This window comes from Thermobia domestica, chromosome 1, assembly GCF_964235325.1.
Source record: "Thermobia domestica chromosome 1, izTheDome1.hap1.1, whole genome shotgun sequence".
Taxonomy (NCBI): Eukaryota; Metazoa; Arthropoda; class Insecta; order Zygentoma; family Lepismatidae; genus Thermobia; species Thermobia domestica.
This window is the reverse complement of record NC_137454.1, coordinates 211,684,387-211,694,809: the sequence shown is the minus strand read 5'-3', so window position 1 is coordinate 211,694,809 and position 10,423 is coordinate 211,684,387.

Below are 10,423 nucleotides of genomic sequence, written 5' to 3'. Positions count from 1 at the left end.
TTCCTTTTAGCACTTCATGTTTGTTTTATTTCCTTTACTTAACAAAATTCGCTCCTAATTATTTATATTACCTGATATCGTTTTTTATTGTTCAAAATCACATTTAACGATGAGAGATTTCCTTTATTTTATATATTCACTTCAGTAATCTTCCAAACTTTTAATCTCACTTTCACACTTTATTTATATTTTATCGATTCGAAAATATTATTCTTTTTTATATGTATATTTAAGGCGCAGAACAGAATACATGTTACTAATTTTCTCAAAATGTAATGCTCTAGGTACAGATCAATAAAAGCGGCGCATTACATGCAGATTTAAAAAAACTTCAAACGAACTGCTCACTGCCAAGGGCGCCGATTTCTTTAACTTTGGGGGGGGACATTCAGACGTGGGTTTGTATATTCATAAAAAAATACATATAACAATACAAATACATATAAAATACATATTCAAATAATACATGGGGGCCAGGCCCCCTGGCACCCAGAATCGGCGCCTTTGCTCACTGCAAACACAGACTTCAGAATAAATCAAATGTATTATTTTTGGTTTGGGTGCCAGGGTAACTATTAGTAAAAATAACTCGTTGTTTTAACCTTACAATTCTCCCTTTCCACTTTACAACAATACCAGACGTTGCTATTTTTGTGACACAGGGAAAGGAATAGAATATCTTTTGTATTTAGGACCACAAGATTTCCGACAAAGAGCCGAGTTCTGTATGTTTCTGCTTACTCTTATAAAACACACCCTGTATCCCAGACAACAGACCGACCTGTTCTTCCTTTGACCATCAACGTACCGTACATCGCATCCCCTTTCCCCAGCACGCTCCAAGTTCACTGACCTTTATTAAGATGGATGTAGCAAAACATTTATTGCAAGACATTACCAGATATGGTTAAAATCAGAGTTCTATTCCCGTTGTTATTCTAGAACTTTTTTCAGACTTAAAGACAATTTACAGTCGAACATTTTATAATGATATCAACATAGATACCGTAAGACAAAATTTTTAATAACTGTCCATTGCCTAAGAAACAGCCAGAATCAGTAAGGGAGAAGATATATGAACATCTCTGAACATGAGCAATTTTTTTTAAAAGATATATTCAATCACAATTTTACACTGCCTCTGTGATTCTCCACCCACCCCGAAAATGTTCTGAATAAGTCCTATATTTATTCAAATTACAAGCATATCTGATGTAACAGAAAAATAAAGAAATCATGACAATACAGTTTATAAATTATTATTACCGTCGTAAAGGAACATGTAATGTCTAAAAACGAAAAAAGCAAGAAAGTGAGGTGTGAATCAATTTAAACACATGCATCGAAAGTGAGTGACAATTACCCAGCTAGTAGTAGGGAGGCAGTGTCAGGGCTTAAAGTGAGCCGGAACGAGACGGCATTGCATACCAACAAATCAGACTTCTGTCGGAATTTAGTTCGTGTGCTACACTTGTCACTTTACAAACATTCTGCATTAATTTTTAATTAATATTTTGATTTGGTCTATGAAACGGCTATTAATATGATCTATCAAACCAGATCTGGAACATGGATCAGGGATTATTTACTTTCATTGTTGACTGCGTTCTCGCAAATCACTGTGGATAAGCATTCTGCTGAGGTGGCTATTCACTGAAGCCACTTTAAGCCCTCGGTAATGTGTATGCCTAACGAGCAGCAATTTAAAGGTGGAGCATGGCCAGGAACTCTGTTCCAACCGGCCATCCTGACTGAGTGACTGAGGTTTTATCCGGTACCTTTTGCCATAGTACGTCTGGTACGTATAAATATACTGCACTTTTTGATTACAATATGCCACTTCCAGGGTTTCTAGATTATATTAAAAGCAAACTTTTCAGATAGGGAGCCACTTCAAAATCTGTGTAGAACACCAAAATGGCGCCTATTCAAGATGGCCGCCATCGACTTTATAAAATTCACTGTATCTCAGGTTCTATACTTCCGATTTCAATTTTCTTTTTTTTATTTAAAAGCTTATAAAAAGTAGAAACTTTTTTGTCATTACACATTTTCCCCTAAATCTTAAGGTTTCCAGACAATTTTGAAAAAACTAAAAAAATCACTTTCTCCACCAAACATATTGTCTAATAACTATTTTATAGCTCGGAATTTCACTTTTCGACCTCAGTAGACAAAGAATAACCTCTGTATCAGCTTTCCATCGAAGGTATACAAGTTCCACTTTGTTGCCAAACTTCCTGGATAATCGTCGTTTAATAGGCATATACTTACGTATAAGCGATCGAGCTATTTTCTAGTGACATTCGTGGGTCTTATTTTAAAGATTTTTGTGCATATTTTTATTGAACCCTTTTAAGTTCAATTAATGTTATTATTATTATTTGACACTATTAATGTAACACTGATTAATTATACGTGAAAAACTTTATTATTGAAGCTTAGTTTTCCTTGTAGTCCCACACATCTTCATCGTGCGACTCACTGCTGGAGACTGCTATTACTCTTTGATAAACAATTAAATGCTTGTAATGAACGATCGTACGAATGTCAGTGAAACTCATAGCTCTTGTTGTAAGGGTTTCCACATTGTTGGCCCTCATTACAGTTTGCGCAAAGTAGTGTGCAAGGAACTTTGGCCTTTAAACAAGAGCATCGAACGCGATATGACACAGCACATCTGCACTTGACCAGTTCTGTACATGCTTCCCGACCAAATTGGCGTCCATTCTCCATTAACCATAGTCCATCCCCATCCTTCCCGTCCTGGAATGTTGGCTCCGACTGAGCAGGCCCGACCCCAGACTTGTTCTGCCTGATATGCTGAACGGAGACAATGTTGTCTTAGTGCCTCTTTAGTTGTGGTAAGCTTTGAAGATTTCGACCTTTTGAAGTAAAGAGGATTTTTCTCACACCGTTGACTGATAAGTCTTCGACTTCTTTGTAGTACAACAAAACAACGAACTTCTCCAGAAGTGATAAAGTTTCTTCAGATATAGAATCTTCCGGAACAGAGATAGCATGAAAGATTTTTGTAGCCTCTGAAAATGATTTCCATACATTCCAGGAAACCTGTTTCCCTTTCATAGCAAATGATGTAGTTACATCTGATCCGGTAATCCTTGCAAGGCAACAGCTTTATCTTCACCAATGCTTTCAAAGATAGCGTTAATACTTATGAATCTTTGAGACTTACCAACTTCAAAAAGAAGTCATAACTCATCAAGAGAAGCACTTTTCAGATTAATGAAAAATGATATTGCCAAAACAACTACATGGTATCTACTGTGTAAATTAATATTTTCTTTGCACCATGCAGAGCACTATCTTGAGCGTACAGAAATATCCTTCCATCTGCTTCTTCCTGTTGTCTGCATTCGACTCCATCGAGTGATGTTTCTTCCAATCTAGATGAACGAATGATGCCATCAATCTCAGTGATTACGTGAGTCCAGCCAAACTTCAAAAGTGCTTGTTCTCCAAGTAACTTAATGATTCTGTCTTGTTCTGACTGCATGAGAGAAAGTCATTCCATTTTTGGGGTAGCATGTTTCCTGGTGCTACTTGGCGATGAATTCCAGCACCTCTCTTCTCTCTAACAAACTTCTTTAGGCAAATTGTTGAGTAAGAATCCCATGATATATGTACTCTTTTTGCTTGAAACTTTGCAACATCATTAAAAATTCTGCTTTTTGAACTCCGTACCACAGTATTCTCCGAAAGTGCGTGATATTTTGGGTGGAAGTATATACTAGTGCTGAACCATCTTAAATAATTGTGTCACAGAAACCTTCAAACTGTGGGGCCTCAGTACTTTCTTCTAATATCTTGGTTAGCAGATATTTCTGACATGCTTGCAAAACTCCATTTGAGGAAAGAGAGGATAAAGCAGAAGTGTTCTCATATTCAAAAAACTTGTCCAAATGTAACTCTCTGTTTTGGCTTACAATGAAAGCTCTAGAGAAAAGTTAATCATTTCGCAAGTCAGAAATAATTGCAGAGAAAATATTTTACATATCCGAATATCTTTGTTCCAATCTTTCGCAGTGGAGCATATATACTAACATTTGTCTCTGTAGACAAACGTTCTTTCACATAATTGTTATATAATTCTAAAGCAGTTTCCTCTGTATCAAGTAGAGCTTTCACTCTCTCTGTATCCATCACAACCCTTTGTGTCCCAAACTACAAGATCGGAAGCGTTAAATTTAAAAGGGTTTCCGAAATCATGGAAGCTTTCTTTTAAGGCTTGTTTCTTGTACTGAAACTTTCTCTGGTAAGCAGCGTATTGTTCATGTTGAGCCCTACGGTCGGTAATGTTCGTTTTGTTCTGGGCCTCAAACTCATTTACGATTGTAACTAATTCTGGTCCAGCAAGCATCCACCTTGTTAACATTGTTCTGTCTTGCAATAGACCTATGGCACAACCATCTCCTTTTATTACAGCATTAATTTGCTCATGAGCTTGGTCTACAGCGAGTGCAGGAAAGGGATTGTTTGTTTTGTGAATCACAAACTGACCATTACAAAAGTATTTGTGTATAATGGGTGCTGTGTCTTTCAGCTCTTCCAAGTCTTTTATATGGACTAGCAACCAACGTGCATAGTGGTAATGGCCCATCAAGAAAAACCAAGGTGTTATCTTTTTTAGTGTTTGGATGAAAAGTTTATAGTTTCCTTGCCTAATCAACCTAACGAAACACAAGAGGAGTATCTCTAAGTTTAGAATTAAGATCCAGAATCGGAACGTTGGCCACCTGGAACATTTTTCTTCAATCCATTGTTCAAATGCGACCTCTGGGTTGTCGTGTGCAAATGCATCCTTCAGTAGACTGTACAAAATAGCAGCTGTAATTTGATGAATTGTTCTTGCCTTTGTTACGTGAATAACTTTAAGAGTTGCTTCTGATACTGCTTCTGTCTTGATTCCAGAGTTTACCACTACATTAGTCCAGCCACTACCCTGGAGAATCTGTCCTAGCACTTTTAGAAATGCCTGTTCTATATGGAACGGTGCAAACATGACTACAAGCCTCGATTCACCATATGACTACAAGCTTCGATTCACCGATTTCTCTCTTATGAAGCGTGCAACAGAAGCAAATGCCATGCTTTCGCATACAGAGCTGACCGCAACTTCTCTTATTGTGCTTGGTGCCCGTAGACAGTTTGTCAGATTTGTATAGCACTTTCTGTGGTATTTCGCTTCTTTAGAACTAAATCACCACATTCAAGGAATGCTTTTAGTTCTATGTTATTGGAGACTTCTGCACTTCTCTTCAGTTTTTCGTCTTGAAGAGAAGCAACCTTAAAAAAAGGTCTACGAATTCCACCCGTTTGCTTGCATATAAAACATATTTCATCTTTCATTTGAATAGAAACACCATTGTAACGGCTAGACCGGGTTATGTCTTAATCAGCCTCAGAAGGAGTACGTGGATTCTCTGATCGTTTCCGTTTCTTAGCCCTATTAAGTTTAGTTTTATTGAATTTAAGAGCACACTTTTTATGCCACTTCGCTTTGTGTATTCTTAATGTTTCCGCAATTCCATCCCCGTCATCAACTTCTCTAAATCCAAATCAAGAGGCACCTCTCCTATCATCTAGAATTCGATTAAATTTGCTGCAAGTGTCTTGTAGCCAGCACCAATAAGTGGTTTTGCCTTGTGCAACGCTGGACAAACCAAGCCTTCATCTGTAGCATTCTGACAAATGCATCATTTAGTTCAGTCTATGGCTCCATGAGTTTGATGTTCTAAGCTAATATCTGCCAGCTGTAGTCGTCTTGAAGGCATCTAAAATTAATTTAACCTGTTAAAAATCAAGAAAAAAGGATTAAGTTGTATGAGTGGGTAAAATATTAAAGAAATAAAAATATGAGAATACATAGGAAGAAATATTCAATCATATTTAAAGAAATTATAAAATATAATCCACAAAAAATTACTTCAGATTACTTTCATGACAGGGAACATTCAAAATTTAGGAAACTTTATAATAAAGAAAAGAATGTAGATTAACAGAGAATTTTCAAAGAATAATAAAATCTTCAAAATAAGACTTCCGCGAACTTCACTAGAAAATAGCTCGATCGCTTATACGTAAATAAACGCCTATCAAACGACGATTATCCAGGGAGTTTGGCAACGAAGTGGAACTTGCATGCCTTCGATGGAAAGCTGATACAGTGGTTATTCTTTGTCTACTGAGGCTGGAAATTGAAATTCCGAGTTATAAAAAGTTATTAGACAATATGTTTTCTGAAGAAAGTGATTTTTTTCAGTTTTTTCAAAATTGTGTGAAAACCTTAAGGTTTAGGGAAAAATGTGTAATGATAAAAAGGTTTCTACTTTTTATAAGCTTTTAAATAAAAAAAGAAAATTGAAATCGAAAGTATAGAACCTGAGATACAGTGAATTTTAAAAAGTCGATGGCGGCCATCTTGAATAGGCGCCATTTTGGTGTTCTACACAGATTTTGAAGTGGCTCCCTATCTGGAAAGCTTTATTTTAATATAACCTAGTAACCCTAGAAGTAGCATATTGTAATCAAAAAATGCAGCTTTTAGGCTGTATCTGGCACGTACCAGACGTACTACCAGGCCAGGGTCGCTGTCTTTTCACTTCTTTGCTCCTCCTTTCTCTTGGCCTCGTTAGTCGCCTAAAGACCTTAATACTGTGAAACAAAAACATAAAATTAAGCAAAATGGTGTTGTATTCGCTTCAGCTCAGTTCATAGATAACACTGGATGACTATCCTAATAAACCTCAGAAATGTGGGGGGCAGTTGCCCCCCTAAGTTACGTCTATGCATGGGTGCTCACTTGAATTAGTTTCAAGACTGTTTCTGAGTAAGTACTTTCTTCAAAATAATATTAAAAAATTATAGAAAGATTTTCGAGACATTCTAGTCGAGTCGAGATTTTTACGAGCAGTCTCGACACGACTCGAAAATTCGCCTCGTCTGTTTCGACTCGTCTCGAATTTTATAGAGTGCATCTCGACTTGTCTCGACTCGTGCGCATCCCTAGAGGAACTGCATAATTTACACCGTTTACCGAACATTATAAGGGTCATTAAGTCCAGGACGCTCAGGTGGGCAGATCCTGTAGCCTGAATGGAAGAAAGTAGGAAGGCTTTCAAACTTTTAACTAGAAGTTCGGTTGGAAAATGACCATTAGGAAGACCTAGGCGCAGATAGCAGAACAATATTAAGATGAATCTCGCAAAAATAGGAACACAAAATATAAAGTGGATCCAATTGGCTAGTAAAGAAGTCATTGAAAAGCTTTTGTGAACACGGCATTGAACCCTCGGGTTCCATAGTCCATAGAGTAAGCTAGTTACTTCATTTGTTACCCATTATATTTAGCCGAGAGGGTATTAGTCAATGGCGATCGAACATTTCTTTTAATTTCTAAAATATTTTAAATAACGTAGAAAACTTATTGGTTAGTTAATAAACAATGTACGGAACTGACAGTTTCTTTGATAAAGATGCAACACATAATTTAATTTAAATTTTAATATGTGCATGGTATATACATGGAGAAGGAGCTTACTTCCCTAGGAACGTTGAATTTACATTGAATTGAGGAGTTGATTTTAAGTTTAACGTCCCCTTTAGCAGCGAAGCTACATGTGAAGGGACCTACTGATTAACATGGAATCCGAACCAAATGATCTCTCGCCGGGAATTGAATCCGGGTCTTCCACGTCAAAGGAGCGTACATTAACTGCTTAGCCACAAAGGATTACAGAATTCACATTGGAAATCGTTTTCTGCTATATCTTACAACTTTTCCAAAGAGGTACTAGTATTATAACCGTAAGTGATAGTTGGATTTATAGTACATTCGTCTTCAATACAAAAGTAAGGGTGGAGATTAAATCTATTCTTGGGACTCCAAAGCAACACACAGAAGAACGTTACAGGTTTGCATACGTTATAGTTTTGTCCTCATGGAATCGATGCTGAAGTCGGTAGTCATAGATTTTAATTTCGTAATATTTTACTAGAGTCTTAAAAGTGAAAATGGTGTATACTCTTGAGAATCTTAAACCCACATCTAAAAGCCGTTAGATGATATCTCTTGCCGCTTTTATCCTAAGATGATCAATATTGAAACAGGAAGTTGTGTATTCCTACCACTTCCGGTTGTAATAGAAGGCTCAGAGTGAAGGATCTTATTCTTCGGACGCTGAGTCCATATCAGAGGATCGTTCTACGTTATCCCTTGCAGCTTTTAGTCTGACATATATCGGCAGACTTACGTTTTATTAAACTTCATATATTTTTGTATTAGATAACTTGTAACACTAAAATACTTTGCAAGAAACAAATCTTAATGACATTAGGCGTTTGAATGCATTGCAACACTTTGTATTTTTATTTCTTGTTTCCATTCTTTTCTTTTCTTTCTTTCTTTTCTTGTTTTAAAAACATTAATGTAGTCTCCACACGTTTGAAGAGTTTGATTTCCTCCCTTTAAACATGAAAGTAATTCTTATACCTACATAAAACAAAAATATTATTATTCCAGATAAAAATTGTTCTCTTATCTTCCTTGCTTTTTCCTTCGCCTCTGATCTGTTAGACGTAACCTATTCTTCTTTCCATTTTGTCTCACTGAACAAATATGATAGCTCCGAGAGAGCGGAAATGCCTAACGTGTTGCGGAAGAAATATCGGGAGAATGAGGATCACGTACAGTCTGTGAAAGAGTTTCGAAGTTCGTGTTGTTTTCAGAAACTTAATGACTATCGTTTCAAGAAAGAGTTCCTATAACATATCAAAAGTCAATGAGATAATAAGAATGAACAGTATTCTTTAAGGTTTTATAAAAAAAAACAAAATAAATAGATGAATATAGACGGTGTCTCAAAAGTCCCCTGGCATATCGTAACTCTGTTATTATCAGAGTTACAACGAAATGTAATGGGGAAAACCATCACCAAATATGATATTTTCTATCTAAAGTGAAGGAATATTTTAAATCGGACATGCCGTTTGAGCTGTACACTCTTCACAAGCCCAATGTTAAATGAAAATGAAACGTTGCAATTTACCTGGACCCACAATATAAGTAAATGAAGTTGTGGGTCCAGATAAGTATTATTATTATTATTATTATTATTATTATTATTATTATTATTATTATTATTATTATTATTATTATTACTTATTGCATTATGTTATCATCTCTTAGATTTGTTAGATATTCCAATGTAAAGTGACATTCAGCTGTATCTGGAATTATGTTAGTAAACTAAATAAACAAAAATAGTATTCAGTTCATTGTTCAGAAAAAAGGGAGAGCATTGTAAAAACGCGAAGAAAGCACGTGCGTGACGATAGTCATAGCCCGGAAAAATTTTAATGTTTGGATATTTTTCATGCTAGATCTCAAAAACTACGCATGTTTCAGCAATTAAGCCGCTTTCGTTTGCGTACAGTTGTGCCAAAGCTTGCGAGTGGCGTGTGTTCCGTCTTTCTAGCTCGAAGAATAACGCAAATGAGATAACTTTTACTTAAACACTAATTCCAGGAATGAACCACAATTGCTTGAATGTTCGCTTGGTATATGTTTTCTGGTGTAATTGTCAACATAACCGCTAATAATGTTGATGTCTGGAAAGCAGATATCCGAGAACTAAGCATTTGCTTTAACCACAAGCGTATATAATTGCGGCGTTCTGTTGATGAATAGAGAGAGTTGTCAGCATAGACAAGAGTCTTGAGAGCTGACACATTTCTACGTCTGTTCTATTTGAGAAAGCTACAGAATGTGTTTATATATGTTTGTATATACGAGTATATGTGTGTGGATGTAATATAATCTACTTTGATCATTAAAATAGTTTTCCTTTTGAGTGAAGTGACAATCCAGTACATTTTTTGTGTAATGATTGCTACCATTTGAATCCTTCTCTTGAATAAAACTGTTCAAGCTTTATTTTATCGTTTAATTTATATTTTAAAAATATTGAATTATGATAAATGTGTATAGTTATTTACATTTCAAAGATCATGATCAGATAAACAAAATGTGTATATGCTTACAGTGTAATATATAGTTAATATATTTGGGATAAATGTATTGTTTTATTAGTGTGTTTCTGAAAATTAGAGTATTTTAATTAAAAAAAAATTGGGCGAAGCTATTTTTGAAACACATATCAAACATTATACTTGTAGAGAGCTTCAAGGGACAAATGATAAACTTATTTTCTTTCCTATTGGTGGCCAAATGGTTAAAACGCATTCTTTTCATAAGTGTGATCCGGAATTCGTCTTCAAGAGTAATTCACCTTCAAGAAAAAGCTAATATATGCCGGATTCCACTTTAACCAGCAGATTTAATCTCATATAGCCTCAGTTCTGGAAAAGGAAATTAACCTCCAATCATTTAATCAACGATGAT